The 17,761-nt window shown below is 47.8% G+C and overlaps 1 non-coding gene and 1 pseudogene across 1 annotated transcript; both read left to right on the top strand.

Annotated features, from left to right (window-relative positions):
* Nucleotides 1-526: 526 nt before the first annotated feature.
* Nucleotides 527-679, top strand: LOC138998222 (5.8S ribosomal RNA). The gene has a single exon (XR_011469091.1). It is a non-coding gene; the product is annotated as a 5.8S ribosomal RNA (ribosomal RNA).
* Nucleotides 680-15,882: 15,203 nt separating this feature from the next.
* Nucleotides 15,883-17,663, top strand: LOC138998070 (transcription initiation factor IIE subunit beta pseudogene; annotated as a pseudogene).
* The last annotated feature ends 98 nt before the right edge of the window (nucleotides 17,664-17,761 follow it).

Below are 17,761 nucleotides of genomic sequence, written 5' to 3' on the forward strand. Positions count from 1 at the left end.
GGGAGGCCCCGTCATGGGCAGGCAGCGCCTGGGGGGCTCTGTGCCCTACGCCTGTGCAGGTTGTGGGAACCATTAGGTTGAGGGGTCGAGGCCTCGGGGGTGGAGGCGCCCGTTGGAACGCGGTTCCTCACCCCGTCCGCTCTGACCTTTCGCTTCCCCCTTTCCAGGTACCTATCGCTTCCCAGTGCGGAGGTTTAAAGACCCTTGGGGGTCTCCCATCCTCCTTGGGTTGGGGGTTTCCGGCCCGTGGGTAGGGCCAGGTGGGAAGGTCCCCGCGCCCTTTTCCACCCCTTTCCCTTCCCTACCCCCGGGCGTCTGTGGGGCGTCCGAGTACGCCCCTTTGGGGCCATTGCTTCGGACCACCCCAAGGTCATACCTTCCAGACCTGCAGAGTCTGGTCTTGTTTGTCTCGCGCTTAGACGGCTGCCTGAGGCGCCCCCGCCCACAACCAGTGGGATGTGGGGGTGGAGGGGGAGAAGAAAAAGTTGCCATGCCAGGGAGCGAAAACCAAAAACCAAAACGTTACAACTCTTAGTGATGGATCACTTTGCTCGTATTTCGATGAAGAATGCAGCTAGCTGCGAGGATTCATGTGAATTGCAGGACACATTGATCATCGACAGTTCGAACGCACTTTCGAGCCAGGGTTCCTCCCTGGGCTACGCCTGAATGAGTATCTCTTGCCGATCAATCGTCCCCCGGGGTGTCGTGCGCCCCCGGCTGTGTGCGCGGCTGGGGGTTTCCTTGCAGGGCCCGTTCCTGGGCCCTCCGTCCCCCTAAATGTAGACGACGGTGTCTGTGCCCCCCGTGAGAGACGGGCGAGGCCCCGAGGCCACGGTTTTCCCTCTCAGGAGCTTCCTCACGCCCCACGCTGCCAACAGGAAAAGAGGAAGGTGGTCGTGGGTCCCATTGTGGTGACGGTGTCCCCTTCCCCGCTCTGGCCCTGCCTGGGTTGTGGCTCAAGCCAAGGCCGAGTCATGCGTGGGGTCGCTCCCTGGGGTCCCACGGGGAACTTGATTTGTGACTCCTGGCATCTGAACTCTTAGGGGATTCCTCTCTGTTCTTATAACCCACCTATTTAGTGGCAAAGGGATATGGCGACTCTAGGAACTGAATAGGATGCCTTCCTTCAGATGTGCCCTATGACGTCGGTTTTTCAAAACCATTGAAGCCAAGGAGGTCAGTTGTACTGTAGGTGTGATCAGAATCTCAGCTGAGCATCAAATCTCAGCCACAGGCCCGAGCCACCCGGCAAAAAGCCACAGTGAATCTCCTAGAAGCGGGTTACTCGGCAGAAATCACGGTGCACGACATTGTGCTCCATGTGTGTATATCCACGGCCACTCAGGCAAACTGTTGGATTTCCATTGTGGGATGGCATCTGAGAGAACCCCTCTTCTCCCCCCGCCCCATCCTCCCTCCTGCCACAGACACACCCACACACCTGCCTTCTTGCAGACAGCGCCCCCGGCTGGATCTTCCCCCACCCCTGGGGTCTATGCACACCTGGGAGGTCCAGACACCTGGCTCTGTCTTCTCCAGAGGAGGCTGAGGAAGGAGGTGGGGCTGGGCGGGGTGGGGAGGAGGCTTTCATTGGCGCTCCAGGACCAGTAGAGGGCGCCACTGGCCCGCTGATGTGATTCTGGGGCTTGGGGAGGGCTTGGAAGATGGGGCAGGTGCTCAAGAAGGCCACAGAGCTCGATCTCCAGGCCTTGCGGAGAGGCATCGCCATTTTCTGGGTTGAAGAGGGGACAATACCTATTTAGACAGGCTCCGGTGGGCCCAGGACAAGCCACAAGGAATAAAGCCACAGTAAATCTCCTAGGCGTGCGTCACTCAGCAGATATCTTGTTAGCGGACCTTGTACTCCCGTGTGTGTGGGTGGGGGGGGGGGACTAGGTGTGTGGGTGTGGGTGTGCGTTTGGGAGTGTGTGTGTGTGCGCGTGGGCGCGCGGGCATGTGTCTGTGCGTGTACATCTGCAGTCACGCATGGACACTTCTGGCATTGAATGGTCCGTCGGCATCCATGAGCACCCTTCATCCCCTGCCTTCTCAAAGACAGAGCCTCCTGCATGTCCTTCCCGCCTCGGGTCTAACCAGAACTGGGGAAGTCCAGTCACCTGGCTCTACCTTCTCCAGAGGAGGCTGCAGGAGGGGGCGCTTGCATTGACGCTTCTCAACCAGCAGAGGGCGGGACGGGCTCTCAGGCCCCGCCTGGGCTGGGCCATCTGTTGGACTTCCAACCCCCCCCCCGCCCGCCCCCCCCCCCCCACCAGCCATACCCCCACTCCCTCTCAGGATGGATGGTCAGGCCCAGCTCAGAGACCATGTCCGTGCTAGGCCACATGGGCTTGCAGAAGCCTCTGCCCATTGAAAGGCTGGATGAATGTCATTTCTAAGGAGGATTTCCTGTGGGGTTTTTCTGTTTGTTTGTTTTATTGGTTTATTATTGTTATTATTATTATTATTTTGGGTTTTTGGGGGGATTTTTTTTAGGAGGGTTTTTTGTTTTTGTACGCTTATTTTGTTTCTGTGGGGTTTTTTTGTTTGTTTTTTCTTCTGCTTTTATATATGGGATGATGTGGAAGGAGCCAGAATGTTCCATTGTTCACCCAATTTGTTGGCAAATATCTCTATATTTCCCCTCTCACAGGTTTGTCTCGGCGAGCACCAGGGCCTTCATTTCCTTTCGGTACAGCATCATGATCTTCCTCATCTTCACCTTCACCCATTTTTATGTCTTCAGGATGGATGGTCAAGCCCCTGCCCAGAGACCAAGTCCCGGCCGGGTCACATGGGCTTGCGAATCATCTGCACCTTGAAAGGCTGAATCAATGTCATTTGTAAGGAGGTGATTTTTTGTTTGTTTGTTTGTTTGTTTTTAAGGAGGGTTTTTTTTTAAGGAGTTTTTGAATTTTTTTAAATGAGTTTATTTTTGAAACGAAGTTTTTAATTAAATGAGCTATTTTTTATTTTTTAGGAGTTTTTATTTTATTTTATTTTATTTTAAAAGGAGGGTTTTTGGTTTTTTTAACGAGGTCAGAAGGTCAAATCTTCAAAGTGCATGCAAGCTGTTCCTCAGGGGGCCCGGACTTCATGTGCAACAGCATCTCCAGGAAGATCCGCTGGGATGGTGCCTCCACATTCTGGAAGTTTTTCTGGACACTGCCGAACAGGATGAAGTGTTTTGCCTCCAGCCAGATGAACCCGAAGTGGTTCTCATCGAACAAGATGAAGACTCCAGGGCGGCATGTGGCGCAGACGAACGTAGGTGAGGTAACATTAGTAGCTTCCACGCCATAGAAACACATCCTGCAGGTTCGGGGGTAATTCTGGTCTCTTGAGCCCACGCCCTCAGGCAGAACAAATGAAACAGGCTGCTCCTCCGAAGCTGCAGCCCTGGACTCCCAGACGCTGGGCTGGGCAGGGCTCTGCCAGCCATGGCCCTGGCTTTCCTCCGTCCCGTCTTCTTGCTGCTCCTGCTGCTGCTCCCGGATCACCTGCTCGTCAATCTCCTGGACCACGCGGGAGAGCTCGTTGAAGTTGCGGAAGATCTCGCCATCTGGCTGGTGGATGCGGCGCATGAGGTGGATCTCTGACTTAGTGTTCATGGCCTGTCCCGTGATGTGGGTGACCCTGGCATACTTCCCATGGAAGCTGAGCATGACAATCTTTAGGCTTTCGTGATAGTATATGCATTGGAAGAGGCCTAGCCTAATGAGGTCTTCCGCATGGCTCAGCGGGAGGTAGACTCGGAAGTAGGTCAGGCGGTTATAAAGCAGAAAGTCCTCCACCAACAGCACTCGCCCCCGTTCTTCCCTAAGCCGCGATGGTGAATCCTTTTGGTGGTCTCTCTTGACACACTGGATGCTGAACCTGTCCTTTTGGTGGTCTCTCTTACCACCCTGGGAAGCGCAGGAATGGACCTCTATCCTACCTCCAGATGTGTACTAACACCTGAAATGGGGCCTCAGGCCATTACTACGGGAGTGCATGGTCCCCTTCTTGCAGGCAAGATGGGACTAATTTTAGGAAGAAGCAGTTTAACATTAAAAGGATTTCAAGTTCTCCCTGGGGTAACAGGCCAGGACTATACTGAAGAAATTAAAGTAATAGCACAAACAATCAATACTGTAATTCAGGTATTACCAGAAACAAAAATGGCACAAATTTTCCTTCTGCCGAATTATGTAGAAGGGCGGCCTTTAACCGGTCGACCCCGTGGTCCAGTGGGGTTTGGATCCAATGACGCTGTATACTGGGCAAGAATAGTTAAGCAAGATCGGCCTGAATTAGGACTAAAAATTAATAGGAAGCCTTTTAAAGGGATTATAAACACCGGAGCTGATGTATCAGTCATTGCCTTTAGACACTGGCCTCAGGCTTGGCCCTTAAATCCCGCAGCTTCTGAATTGCATGGAGTAGGGCATATTATTCAACCTCTACAAACTGCTCAACTCCTTCGATGGGAAGATCCAGATGGAAATACAGGTTATTTTAAACCTTATGTATTGCAATATTTACCTGTCAATATATGGGGTCGAGAGATGTTAGAACAAATGGAAGTTTTAAAAACAAGTCCTAGTTCTATTTCTACTTCTGGTCAAGAATTTCACCCCCAAAAGAGGCAGGGAAAGAAGCAGCAAGAAAGGCTTTTGTCTATCCCAATGTCTGTTAAAAGGGAGAGGCATGAATTGGGTTACCAGGATTTTCAACAGGGGCCTTGCTCATTTCTCTGATCCAGTGTAGAGCAGCTAAAATTACCTGGCTTACAGATACCCCTATCTGGTTTGATCAATGGCCCCTATTAGGAGAAAAATTAAAAGCTGCACAAGAATTGGTTCAAGTACAACTTGAGGCAGGGCATATTGAACCCACTCACAGTCCATGGAACACACCCATATTTGTGATAAAGAAGAAGTCTGGTGAATGGAGACTATTGCAACACCTGAGGGCAGTTAATAAGACCATGGAGATGATGGGATCCCTTCAGTCAGGGTTAATATCCCCCACAGGTATCCCATTGCAATATCATTTATTGGCATTAGATCTAAAAGACTGTTTTTTGGGTTTTTTTTACTATTCCTCTCCACCCTGAGGATAGCAAAAGATTTGCATTTAATGTCCCTACAATAAATTTCAATGGACCCATGAAAAGGTATCAGTGGAAAATATTGCCTCAAGGCATGCTAATAGACCTACCTTATGTCAGGATTTTGTAGCTGCTGCCATACATCCTATAAGGGAAAAATATCCTGAGGCTTATATTATTCATTATACGGATGATATTCTCTTAGCTCATAAACATGAGATGCTCTTAAATACCATTTATATAGATTTGCAGGATTCCTTGTGCTATGCTGGATTATGCATAACACCTGAAAAGGTTGAAAGAACATTTCCTTTTTCTTACCTTGGTAGCATTATTGAAGGACAAAAAATAAGACCTCAGAAAATTCAAATTCAGACTGACACTTTATTTAAATGACTTCCAAAAATTATTAGGAGACATTAATTGGGTTCGACCTGTTTTAAAACCAACTACAGCCGACATAAGCTCTTTATTTCATGTACTCAGGGGTGATCCATCTGCAACAGCCCCACGCTGTTTGACAGAGAAAGCCAGGACAGCCGTACATAAAGTCGAGGGTGCCCTAAATTTGGCACAGCTTACTAGAATTGATTACTCCCTTCCTTTACAAGTTTTAATTTTTCCCACTATACATACACCCACTGGGGTTATTTGGCAAGATGCTAGAGTCATTGAATGGCTACACCTGGCTCATTCTCCAACTAAGGTATTCACTCCCTTTCATGATTCAGTGCCTCAGTTGATTGCTCGAGGCCGTCTTGGATTGGGCCAGCTGGTGGGCTGAGACCCTGAACCATACAGCAAGAGTGGCTCTGGCAACGGTCAACAAGTTGGCAAGTTTCAGTTGCTAATTACTGTGGACAGATTGATAGCCACTATCCAGCAAATAAAATTTTACAATTTCTTTCAGTTACTATCTTCATCTTCCCAATGATAATAAAATCACAACCTATACCTCAAGCATTAACCATTTTTACAGATGGATCTAGTTCTGGAAAAACTGGATATTACTGCAACAGAGGTGCCAAGGTCTGTCAAACCCCTTCTACTTCAGCACAATGGGTAGAAATACAAGCCCTTGTCTATGCTTTGATAGATTTTGCTACAGAGCCTATCAACTGGTATAGTGATAGTGCCTACGTGGTAAGTATGGCCAAAATTATAGAGACAGCTACTATAGGGCATACTAATTCAGAGGGACTTTTTAATTTATTTTTCAGCCTTCAAAAAGTCACTAGAGAACGACAATTTCCCTGCTTTATTGGCCATATTTGGTCTCATTCAGGTCTCCCTGGTCCGTTAGCTATGGCTATGAGGCTATTGATCGCCTCCTTGCTGTGGTGCAGGAGAAGACACCATTTTCTCTTGCACAGCCCTCCCATGCTTTGCATCATCAAAATGCTGCCCTGTGTAAACAATTCCGTATTTCTTGGGAGCAAGCTCATCAAATTGTTAAGCAGTGTGATCAGTGTATAATTCATTGCCCTGTACAATCATTAGGGGTTAATCCTAGGAGTCTTAACCTAATCAAATCTGGCAAATGGATGTCACCCATGCTCCAGAATTTGGTACACAGAGATGGGCACATGTTTCCATAGGTACCTGATCTCGCTTTATTTTTGCGACTCCCCAAACAGGAGAAAGCGCCAAGCATGTAATCAATCATTGGTTAGCCGCCTTTGCGGTGCTAGGTTCTCCCTTAGAGCTGAAAACAGACAATGGACCCGCATACGCTAGTTCCACTTTTCAGCAGTTTTGTCAACAGTATCAAATTTGTCATAATACTGGTATTACTTATGACCCTCAAGGGCAAGCAGTAGTGGAAAGAGCCAATCCTACTTTTAAGATGCAATTACTAAAAATAAAGGGGGGAGGAGACGGATGTTACGTGTCACCTCAAAATAAACTCAGTCATGCTATATATGTCTTAAACTTTTTGAATTGTGATGCAGAGGGTTGTACAGCAGCTGAAAGGAATCAGGCCTCCAGCACAATAGCCTCCTCTGGGTTAGCCCGGTGGAAAGACTTACAAACTGGACGATGGTTCGGATCAGATCCAGTAATGATGTGGGGAAGAGGTTGTGTTTGTGTCTTTCCAGAAGGAGCAGTGCAGCCAATTTGGGTGCCAGAACGGTACATGCCACACCACCATGGACTCAGAGAAGCTCCTTGTCCCTCCGTTCAAGGGACTGAGAGTTGCCCCGATGACAGCAAAGAGGAAGAAAAAGAAAACAAAGGCTACACTAGGGGCTGAGGTGCCAACATGGGGTCAGTTGAAGAAGCTAAAACTGAAGCCCAGCATATAGCAGAAAAACAAGGAGTGGAAGCTACTCCTTCAGCCATGTTTATGGCTATATTAGCATTGGTTAGCTGCCAGTGTTCTATAAAATCTTGTGCAGCCAAAACCGAGGACTAAGTTTGGTTTTGCTATATTTATTGGTTTAAAAAATAAGTTGTAGAAATGATGAGATCAACAGAAAAGTAAGCAGTTGAAAATAAGCCATAGAAATAGAGAGTAGGAAATAAGTTGTAGGAATATAGAAGCCAGCGGAGGGTTGCAACCCAGGAAGGTTTAGGCAGGGGCAGCCAAGCCGACCTATAAGTGGGGCCTTGACTTACAAGTTTAATTCTTTCGGAGACCATGCTCGTTAAGGAGCTCATTAACTCAAATTACTCTGTCAACTCAAAGCAAAAAAACCTGTGAGAGACATCTGGTATCTCAAAAAACTCCTTAGTCAGGACACTGGTAAGTCAAGGCCCCACTGTAGCTCATAGTTAGAGGTAGAGAAATAAGTAAAAAAAAAGTGGTAGAAATAAAGTAACAATAGAAAGAAAGTAGAAATAGAGAAATAAGTGGTAGAAAATAAGCGGTAAGAAAATAATTAGGAAATACAAAATAAAGTGGCAATCTCCTAGGTTTTGTTTAAGCTACTGTAAAGCAGAAGATGGCTGTGGTTGATGCTGTTTAAGGAAGTAATTTTGTTTTAGACTTAGATTGCAAGCTCTTGCAGCAGCTGCATTGTTTCTAGGCTTTGGTTATCTTTGCATGTGTGAACTGATAGCTCCCTGGGACTTTGAGTCTGTGTGAGACGCCAGACTCAGAGTGGGAAGTCTCCAGCTCTGCAGGACTGAGGGTTGCTCCTTTCCATGCAGCTGCGGATAAAAAAAGAGGCTGAGAAGGGACCAGACTTCCACCTGCGTGGACAGGGATGATTTCACTGGGATTGGTGCAGACTCAGTGTCGAGGTCAACCGTCCAAACAGCCTGACCAGGGGACTGGTTTTGCATCAAGGACATCTTTGCATCAGCGTCATCTTACTATGCTAGTGACAGAGATATCAGCATGGAGTCAGCTGAACAAGATGGCAACTGAGGCCAAGCAGATGTTAGAAAAGCAAGTGGAAGCTATGCTAGCATTGTTGAACTGTCAGTTTTCCGTAAAATCTTGTGGAGCTAAATCTAAGGACTTTGAGTAAGATATCCTGAAAACGTTAACATGTTTGTAGTTTGATTTTCATTGGGATTGCTTTGTTAGTAGCCAGAATTTTGTTCTCTTGTTAACATTGCTGTTTATGGTTTTGTTAACAGCCAGGAGTTTGTTTTGATGTTTTGATGATGCTGAATAATTTGTTTAGAGTTTTTTGGATAGTGTAAATGGGCGTGTTTAAAAACAAAAGTAAAGGGGGATATGTGGGGCGCGGCTACAGTGTTTTGGCCATGTTCAAGCCTCAGACTAATGAAAGGACAGGGTCCTCTCATTGCCACGTGCAAGTCCCAGCTGGAGGGCAGGGCCCTCCCAGCACAATCATAGCCAACAGCTGTGGTTGTCAGATTGAACCTATAGTGCGAACACGTGGCTCCATGTGCCTTGTGCTAGAGTTCATGTGCATATAGTTGAGTATGGTTGAAACTCAGGAGAATGCTGTAAACAGCTTGATCACAACCCTACTTTACCTCGTGGCATCTGCTATAAAATAAAGACCGGGCTTGTGGGCATGGTCGTTGTCTCCTCACCAGGGAGGCAGCGTCCCACCGAAACCCAGCTATCATTCTCTTATCTGTCTTTTCTCAATTCTTGCACCACCACCCCCCCCCACTCGGGATCACCCTTGGCCGTGCTGGTATAGCACAGGAGATAACAAAGGAAGGTGCTATCAACACTGAAAGTGAGATACCAAAGAAAATGAGACCATGCTACCCCTCTGCTTAAAATCTCTCACCAGCAGCCATCACCAACAGGATACAGCTGCTTCCCGCAGGCATGCCACCCCGTCTGTATGGATCACCTTAGCTTCATCTCTGCCTGCCTGTCACACAGCCACTATATATGACAGGCATCTTTCCATGCCTTCCCTGCCTGCCTGCACCCACTGCTCTCTCCTGCTTCCATCCCACCTAAGTTATAGCCCCCCCCCCCAAGACTTACCTTGGCCACACCTTAATTAAACTTTTCTTGTCCTATTCGTCCAGTGTGACTATTAAACACTTTGTAGTTTCAAAGTACTCATTACCCTAAGTAGAAATTATTTGCAAATTTGTCTCACCAAAGGCAAGACAAGCGGCTTGATCCCCTTCTGCATGCTGAGTGCTCACCCTGCACAGGGACACAGCAGATTCCACAAGTTTGGGTGAAAGCTAGAGTACCCATGTTAACACAGTGCATGGATTCCTAAGCAGGTTAGCAGTCCTGCCCCCAGCACTGAAAGAGGCCCTTGGGATGCTAAATTTGTAAGTCTGGGAGAAGGAAGATCTTTGGAAGAATCCAACGCTGACCTGGGCCACCTTTAGTTGGATGGAAAGCACCAACTGGGAAGATGGGAGAAGGCCTTAACGTTCACCAATTTCAGAAGTTTGCCTGGTCTGCCACATCATCAGTAATTTTTTTAAGTTGGTTGTAATATCACATTGCATTTATAGGTATGCCTCACACCAGCCAGCACCTTCCAGCATCCTGCCAGTCCTCACTGCCGACCCCTTGGGGGGGCTCAGGCCCTACAACTGCACTCACCATTGATCCCGGTGTTTATTAGAAACGTAAAGCATCACCTCATTGAATCCTCTCAACAACCGGGGAGTTATTTGTTACCTATTTACTCGTGAGCAAACTGGTGCCCAGAGCAGGTGAAGCATCTTGTTGGGGTCACCAGGCTCCACACCACTCAGCGCAGTTGTCCCTGCTGGGTGGCTGACCCCAAATGAGTGGAGTGCTCCCCGCTCTCCTGCTCCAAGTCCCTTAACGCACAGTGGTCACAACATAACAGCGCTGCACTCTGCGCAGAAAAAAAAAAGCTTTTTCGGGGTTCATGTGCCCTGGAGAAGGCCGGGCAGGAGGACCCTGAGGGCTCAGAAGGAGCAGCAAACTGATAAGAGGCTGGAAAAGGTGGGCAAATGGCAGGAAGGGAGCTGGGGCCCTTGGGAGGCGAGGGCGGAGGGAGCAGGATCTGCTCCTTTGGCCGGTGTTCCTGGGAGCCCCAGCACCGCTCGCCACCCGTGCCAGTGCCAGCGCCCGTGGGAGGGGCCAGCACTCTGCCCTGTGCTGTCAGTTGTAGGGCTACACCTGGAAGCCCCTCTGGCCTGGCGAGCCAGGAAGAGCCGCCAGCGCCCGGCAGGGAAGAGGAGGCTCCTGCTCCCCGGTTGGCAGAAGGTAACCGGGGTTGAGGGTTACACACCTGACTTCGGCCGCGGGTTAGAGGATTCTGAAGGCGGCGGGACGCACTCCCTGTCCGGCTGCCACTCGGAGCCCTCCCGGGTGCTAGTCTGAACTTTTTTGCCCACTCACTGTGTTACCTTGGGCAACTTTCGCTCCTTCTCGGGGTCTGTTTCTTTCTCGGTTCAATGAAGGCGTTGGGGTTGAATAGTGCTTTTTAGTCTTATGAATTCTAACACGTAAACTGCATTTTGGCAGCCGGCAAGCTTCCTTGGTCAATTCCCCACCTACTTAAGGGCCAGCTCCGCTGCCCAGGGGCCGGAGGCTCCAGGAAGCCAAGGTGCCTGGGTCGGCGGGGGCTCCGCTGGGCGCTGGGGTTTCCTGGGGATTTTGCGGCCTGAGCCCGGGTTGGTGCTGGCTGCTGGCGGGACCTGGCTACAGAGGGACGGCCCCAGATTGCTCAGGTGACTTAGGCAGCGCGCTAGGACCACTGGCCACACTGGTGGGGTGTTGGGAAGGGGATTTGCGGCTGATAATTTGTACTTGGAAAATAAGCAGATTTGTTTTTGGAATTCTCTTCCTACACGCAGACCTGTCCCACGGTGAGTTATAAATGACAGGAGTGCTAGCTGTCATTCTCTAAAGTGGAAAGCCAACTGCTCCAGCACTAAGTCATGGGCTCCTCCAGCGTGTAGGAAGTGGGCCTCTCTCTGCACCCACCCTGCCAACCCCCTCTTTCCTTTTCTCCCTCTTCCCTTTATAAATCCCCTGGTTAGTCAAAAGTCCTCATTTTCATTGAATGTTGGGTGGTGACCAGCGGCCTCCCTCCAGGCCTTTGGGCTCTGGGTGAGGATGGAAGCCCAGATAAGAACAGCTGTGAGTCATACTGTCAGCCTTCTGATCCCCTCATCCTGGCAGGGACGTGCAGAGGAAGCCCAGTGGGGTTCAGACAGACAGACAAACACAGAAAGATTGGATGGATTCAAACCGCTGTCCAGCTTCCTGTCCCTGTCTTGGCAGCCTCCCTAACTAGGGAATAGTGGCCCCAGCTGTCAGTTGGATGGTGCAGCCAGAGGAAGGTGGCTGAAAGGAACTAGGGACTTTGCTGGAAGTTCTTCAGCCTTCCCTTTCCTATCTCCCCTCCCCCTCTCCCACACTCCCCTCATTCCCTCACCCCTGTAGTTTTTCTGCTCTACTGTGACTTCCATGTGAATTCAGATTCCAGGACCCTTCAAGAGGGGTGGGGAAGGGGTGAAGCAAACCAGTAGCAGTACTGACTATCTGTTATGGAGCACTTATGGGCCAGACACTTCTCTTTGCATAAAATGTGTCCTTAATTCTCTCAAAGCCTCGCGTGAGGATGGGATACTGCCCTTGACCCCATTTTACAAATGTGAAACCGAGGCTTGGAATGATCACATCCCTTAGTCACATGGGTAGTAAGTGGCATAGCTGGGACTCAAATCTGGTCTTTCTGAATCTAACACCTGTGTTCTTTCCACTGTTTTCATGCTCTTTGAGGAAGGGCAAGCTGGAATAGTACCAGCAAAACTGACGATTGAGTTCTCAGTAGGTGCCAGTGAAAGAACAAAGCAGAACTGACTATCCCCATACTTGTAGAGCTGGATCTTCAGCCTGACACCTCCCCCCCCCACCAGGGAGTGACCACAGGAATGCCAGAAATGTCCTATCTCCCCCAACCACTGCCTGAGTGGACCAATGAAGCTAAGGAATGCAGCCAAGGTCCTAACAAGGCTATACCATAAATTGTTCCCTATTCATTGCTGTTGACCAATCAGGACGTAGTGAGGGATGGCTCAAACCTTAGAATGTGTTGGTCACTTCCTGACCACTGTGCTGTAAGACCCTGCTGAAAGACCCTGACCAAAGTGACCAGTCTCTGCAACCCACATCACTTACCTAAGCCCACCCAAATGACTAGCCCTATATAACCTTTGTTCTCCTGGGAATCGGGGCTCTCTCGGCCGCTTGCCGCTGCATCCACAAATGTGGCTGATGGGGTGGGGCGGCAAACTAGTTTGAATAAAGACTCTGCTTTTGCATCGTAGGAGGCTCCCTGGTGGTTGATTCTTGGGGACCCCGAACTCTGGGCATAACACCAGACACCGTTGGAAGCATTTAGAGGTGTTAGCTCAAAGTCAGGTGCAAGGGTTTCAGAGATTCTGGTGTGGATCCGGGACTGCCTTAGCCTCTCCCAGACAGCACCCCTGTTCCACAGCCCCTGCCTGATCGGGCCCAGCTGCTCTGAGTGGGTGCCGCAGGGGCCTGGCTGCTGTATCCTAGAGGTGGTTTGAGGTCTAATGAAAGATGGATTGTCCACATCTGATCCGTTAGCCCTGCTCATTGGCTTGTGAATGATCACACTGTCCCCTAAGAGGCCTTTCTCAGGCTTCACTCAGTAAATACCTATGGAATGGCTGAATTAGCACCTTGTGCAGAGCAATATGCTGTCCTGCAGAAATGTGAGGCAGCCCAGAGGTAGCCCTCAGAGCCCAGGGCGCCAGGCCAGACACTTCTCTCTCCACCGGCCCCCTGCCCCCTTCCCTTCCCCTGCCCCACCAGCAAGGAAAGCAGAGCCAAGGATGCTCCTGTGGCTTTTGGGTTTCCCTGGCAACATGTTTGCTGCCACCTGTTTTGTAAAGAATTTTAGAAGATAGAGTAGATGAAGAAAAATTTGACTTAAAAAAAAGCTAACATAAAAGTGATATTATTAATGAGGTTGTTGCTCTTTCAAAGCAGCGAGGGGGCTGCTGGGTGGGGATCAGATGGTGCTCTTTGCCTTAGGGCTTCCCAAAGTTTTGAATAGAAGAGTCTCTGAGAGCAAGGAAGACTGACAATTGCCCCAGGCGGTGGGGATGAGGGTGAGGGTTAGGGTATCAGATTGATACCAATGAGCTTGAAAATGATTTAAGGATTTATGCAATTTTTCATTTGATTTTATATGTTGAATCTGATATATATAGATATAGGTATAGGTATAGATATAGATATAGATATAGATATAGATATAGATATAGATATATAGATATATAGATATATAGATATATAGATGATATATAGGTATATAGATATATAGATATATATATTCTTCCTCGAAAATATTTGTACAACATTGATGTCCTGGCATATTGTTTTAAATCCTTGGGGGCTGAGAGTAGTCAGGTAGAGAAGCAAAGCAAATTTTCCGGTCTGAGGCTTAGAGTATTGTTTGCATTTTCTATTTACTTGGTTCACAGTGATAGAGCTCTCAATCCCCTGTAGAGGTAACCCCTTCCCCCACTTTTTCAGAATGAAGAAAATGTTTTAAAAATCAAATAATCATAATTGTTTGTTTTTTTCTCTCTCTCCACCTGCCAACTTTATTGAGATATATATTAGTAATGGACATGCAACTGTTGTGTAAGTCTAATGTGTGCACATGATGTGTCGATACATGTATAGCTACTTTTTTTCTTGTTGTAGTGGGAGCACTTAAGATACACTGTCTTAGCAACTTTCAGGTATACAATTTAATATTGTTAACTATGGCCACCATGCTGTACGTTAAAACCTCAGACCTTACTCATCTTGTAACTGGAAGTTTGTACCTCTTGACCAGCATTGCCCCCATTTCCTCCAGGCCCAATCTCTGGCAACCACCATTCTGCTCCATGTTTCATGAATTCAGCTCTTTATAAATTCTACATGTAAGTGAGATCATTGTTGTTTGTTTTCTCATTTCCAATGCTATATATATTCATTGTACAAAAGATAAGATACTTTAGCATTCATAAAATGCTAATAATCATTACACCTAGACTCATGATATAGCCTTTCAAGTCTTTTTCTCTGCACCAGTGAGTGAGTAAATATTTTTTGAAATGAACAAATGAATGTCTTACTTTTGATTGAATTATTGTCAAAGCTAAGAACTACCTCAGATTGCTTTTGAAAGGATGCAGAGCATTATGAAGAATTGAAAGCATCATAAAGGTTAATCTCATTTCTGCACCCCCAAAGTTCACCCCCCACCCCCATAACCCACCTGTGTCATTTAGTGTCCAGCAGAGAGAAGTGCCTGCTGTGGGGCTGCTGCCTGAGTCAAAGGGTCAAGCTGTTATCCTTTTTAAGGGACTCACGTGTCTGAAATGTCTCAAATGTAACAGAAAAGGTTGCTCTTTGGTGTTGATGTGAAAAATTTGAGCAGAAAATTCTAAAGCCAAATTTCACAGTAAGAAAGAAGAAAGCCTTAGACAAGGTCATTGTTTTGGCATTGCATTTTATTACCTGTTTGACTTTAGGCAGACAGGTAGCTTCCCTGAACCAAGCTCCTCTTCTGTAAGTTGGGGATAATGACCCCTACTCTACTGTCTCCTACCAGAGTCACTATGAGGACCAAGTGTCAAGTGTATGGTTATTTGCATTGCATGCAAATGTGTATGCTATTTTTTTAAAAAAATGTTTAGAAGTAGAAAGAGCAAAAGCATTGCCACTCTTTATAAAATTCTGGGATCTAATTCTTGGGTTTAACATTGGTAGGAATTAATTGTGATGCAACTACTCTCTCAGAACCCTACTCCAAGTTTTCTTCAAAAACAAAAGAATCCCTTGATGGCTAGAAGCTCATTGATCTTCAGTAGAAAAGACAGAAAGTAATCCCATTTCACAGAATAATAGCAGGCTTGCCCATTTTCACAGGGGTCTCAGAGCTCCAGAGGTCTGTGTGTGTTACTTTAAGCACAGCAGAGACATGCAAGGAGGAAGCAAGGGGAGAAGCCAGATAAGCGGTGTCCCTGTGGGGGCACCCCAGAGTGTGCTGCAGGGTTGCCTACAGGTGCACACCTGGCTCCTGGCAGCTCTGGGGGGAGGAATGGGCCTTGCATGGGAGGCAGGTGACTCGGCTTCTATCCTACCTCAGAGACAAGCTGTGCAATCTGGGTTTCATCATGTCCTCTCCTCCCCCTGAGCCTTCGTTTCTCTATCTATAAAGGGAGGGAGTTAGCCTAGATGAGTTCCTTCCAGTCTTAAACATCTAGGATTCTGGGTTATTTCCCATTCATGCCTTCCCAAATAGAAGTTTGGTAGAGAATTACCACATCCAGATGAATCAGGTGGTATGTCTTATAGAGAAGTCTATGCCAAGATGTTCCGGGACATCCTGCACACCGACAGCATCTGGAGACAGCGCTGTCACCAGGACTTTGGCATTCCTGGAAACTTGCAGAAACCGGAGAAGATCGGTGGTATGTCTTATAGAGAAGTCTACGCCAAGATGTTCCCATACAGAAACCTTTTGGGTTTGTGACAGCTAGATTATGGCTACAGAAGACTGCTGAATGTAGTGGCGGATGATGGCTTATGCATTACCGGTTGGATGTACGGGCCTCGCCTTAACACACATGTGGACGGCCCAATGCAATTCGAGCCTTCGTTTCGAATTCACCTGACGCAAAGGAAATCAGCCATGGTGGAGTACATGGACCACTTCTACAGCTTTTCCCACAGCTGCCACATGCAGATTCAGAAGGACAGGTTCAGCATCCGATGGATCCAGAGAGACCTCCGACGGGATTCACCAATGCGGCTTAGGGGAGGACGGGAACTGGGGAGTCTTCATCCTGTTCGGTGAGAACCACTTCCGGTTCATCTGGCTGGAGATGAAATACTTCATCCTGTTAGGCAGAGTACAGAACACCTTCCAGCATGTGGAGGCACCATACCAGCAGGCCTTCCTGGAGATGCTCTGAAACATTCAGCCCGGACACCCCAGGAGGAGCAGCTTGCATGCACTTTGAATACTGGACCTTCTGACCTCGTGACCGACCTTTGTTCGATTTTTTTTTTAAACCTCACCTGAGGAAATATTCCCCTTGATGTTTAGAGAGAGTGGGGGAGAGGGGGGGAAAGAGACATAATCCATGTGAGAGAAACACATCAGTAGTTTGCCCCCTGCCCAAGCCCAAACCAGGGCCAGGCTGGGTAGAGGCCAGAAATTGAGGTAGAAGTAAACCTTAGACCAGGGGTCTCAACTGTCCTAATGCTGCGACCCTTTAATACAGCTTCTCATGTTGTGCGAAGCCCCAATTTCCTTGTTACAAATTGAACATGAACATGATTTGGGATAGATAGATAGATAGATAGATAGACAGATAGGTAGATAGGTAGATAGAAATATCAAGATACTGGGATAGCCCTGAACTGCCTGGTGATGGCCATGCTGCCGAGGCCCCAGCACAGAGTGGTGGTACAGATGTCTATGGACCTGTCCCTGTTCATCAGTCCATGTTGTTCTCTATATTCCACAAATGAGTGAGATCACATGGTATTCATTTTTCTCCGACTGGCTGATTTCACTTTGCATAATGCTCTCCAGTTCCACCCTTGCTGTTGTAAAATGGCAAGAATTCCTTCTTCTTCTTCTTTTTATTTTTCACCGCAAGGTAGTATTCCATTGAGTACAAGATAAGAAGGCTCTGCTTCTGCTCATAGATAAGCATAACCAGTGAGGCTTAGGAGGAATTCTTCTAGAAGACATACAGGAAGTACTGCCCAATTCCCAGAAAGCTGTCAAGGCTTTAGGGGACCAGATATTCTTTGTAAATCGTCCAGAAAAGAAGAAAATTTTTTTCTTCAATGATAAAAGCTGTCAATTTTCTGTGGACGAAGGGTTTCAGAAACTGTGGAGGAGTGTCACTGTGGATTCAATGGGTGAGGAGAAAACTGGAGAAGGCAGCGGAGATATTCAGAAGAATATCTGAAGCAACAGGGTATTTCTTCCATGCAGGAATCCAGACCAAAGAAAGTGGCCCCTATCCAGAGAAGGAAAAAGCCTGCCCACTACACAAAAAGCGACGATTTAAGACTCATAGCGAACACATGGCTGGAGTGCTGAAGGATGACTCTGACATTGCTCCTAGTAAATAGTGAACAGTTTTGTAGTGTGAAGAGGTCACCACACACCAACAGAGGAGGCAAACCAGCTTGAGGAACTGGATTCAGGTCAGCTTCCTCCCCCCACATTC

Source organism: Myotis yumanensis, unplaced genomic scaffold (genome assembly GCF_028538775.1).
Source record: "Myotis yumanensis isolate MYYU_CA2020_CCGP unplaced genomic scaffold, mMyoYum1.0.hap1 SCAF_19, whole genome shotgun sequence".
Classification (NCBI taxonomy): Eukaryota; Metazoa; Chordata; class Mammalia; order Chiroptera; family Vespertilionidae; genus Myotis; species Myotis yumanensis.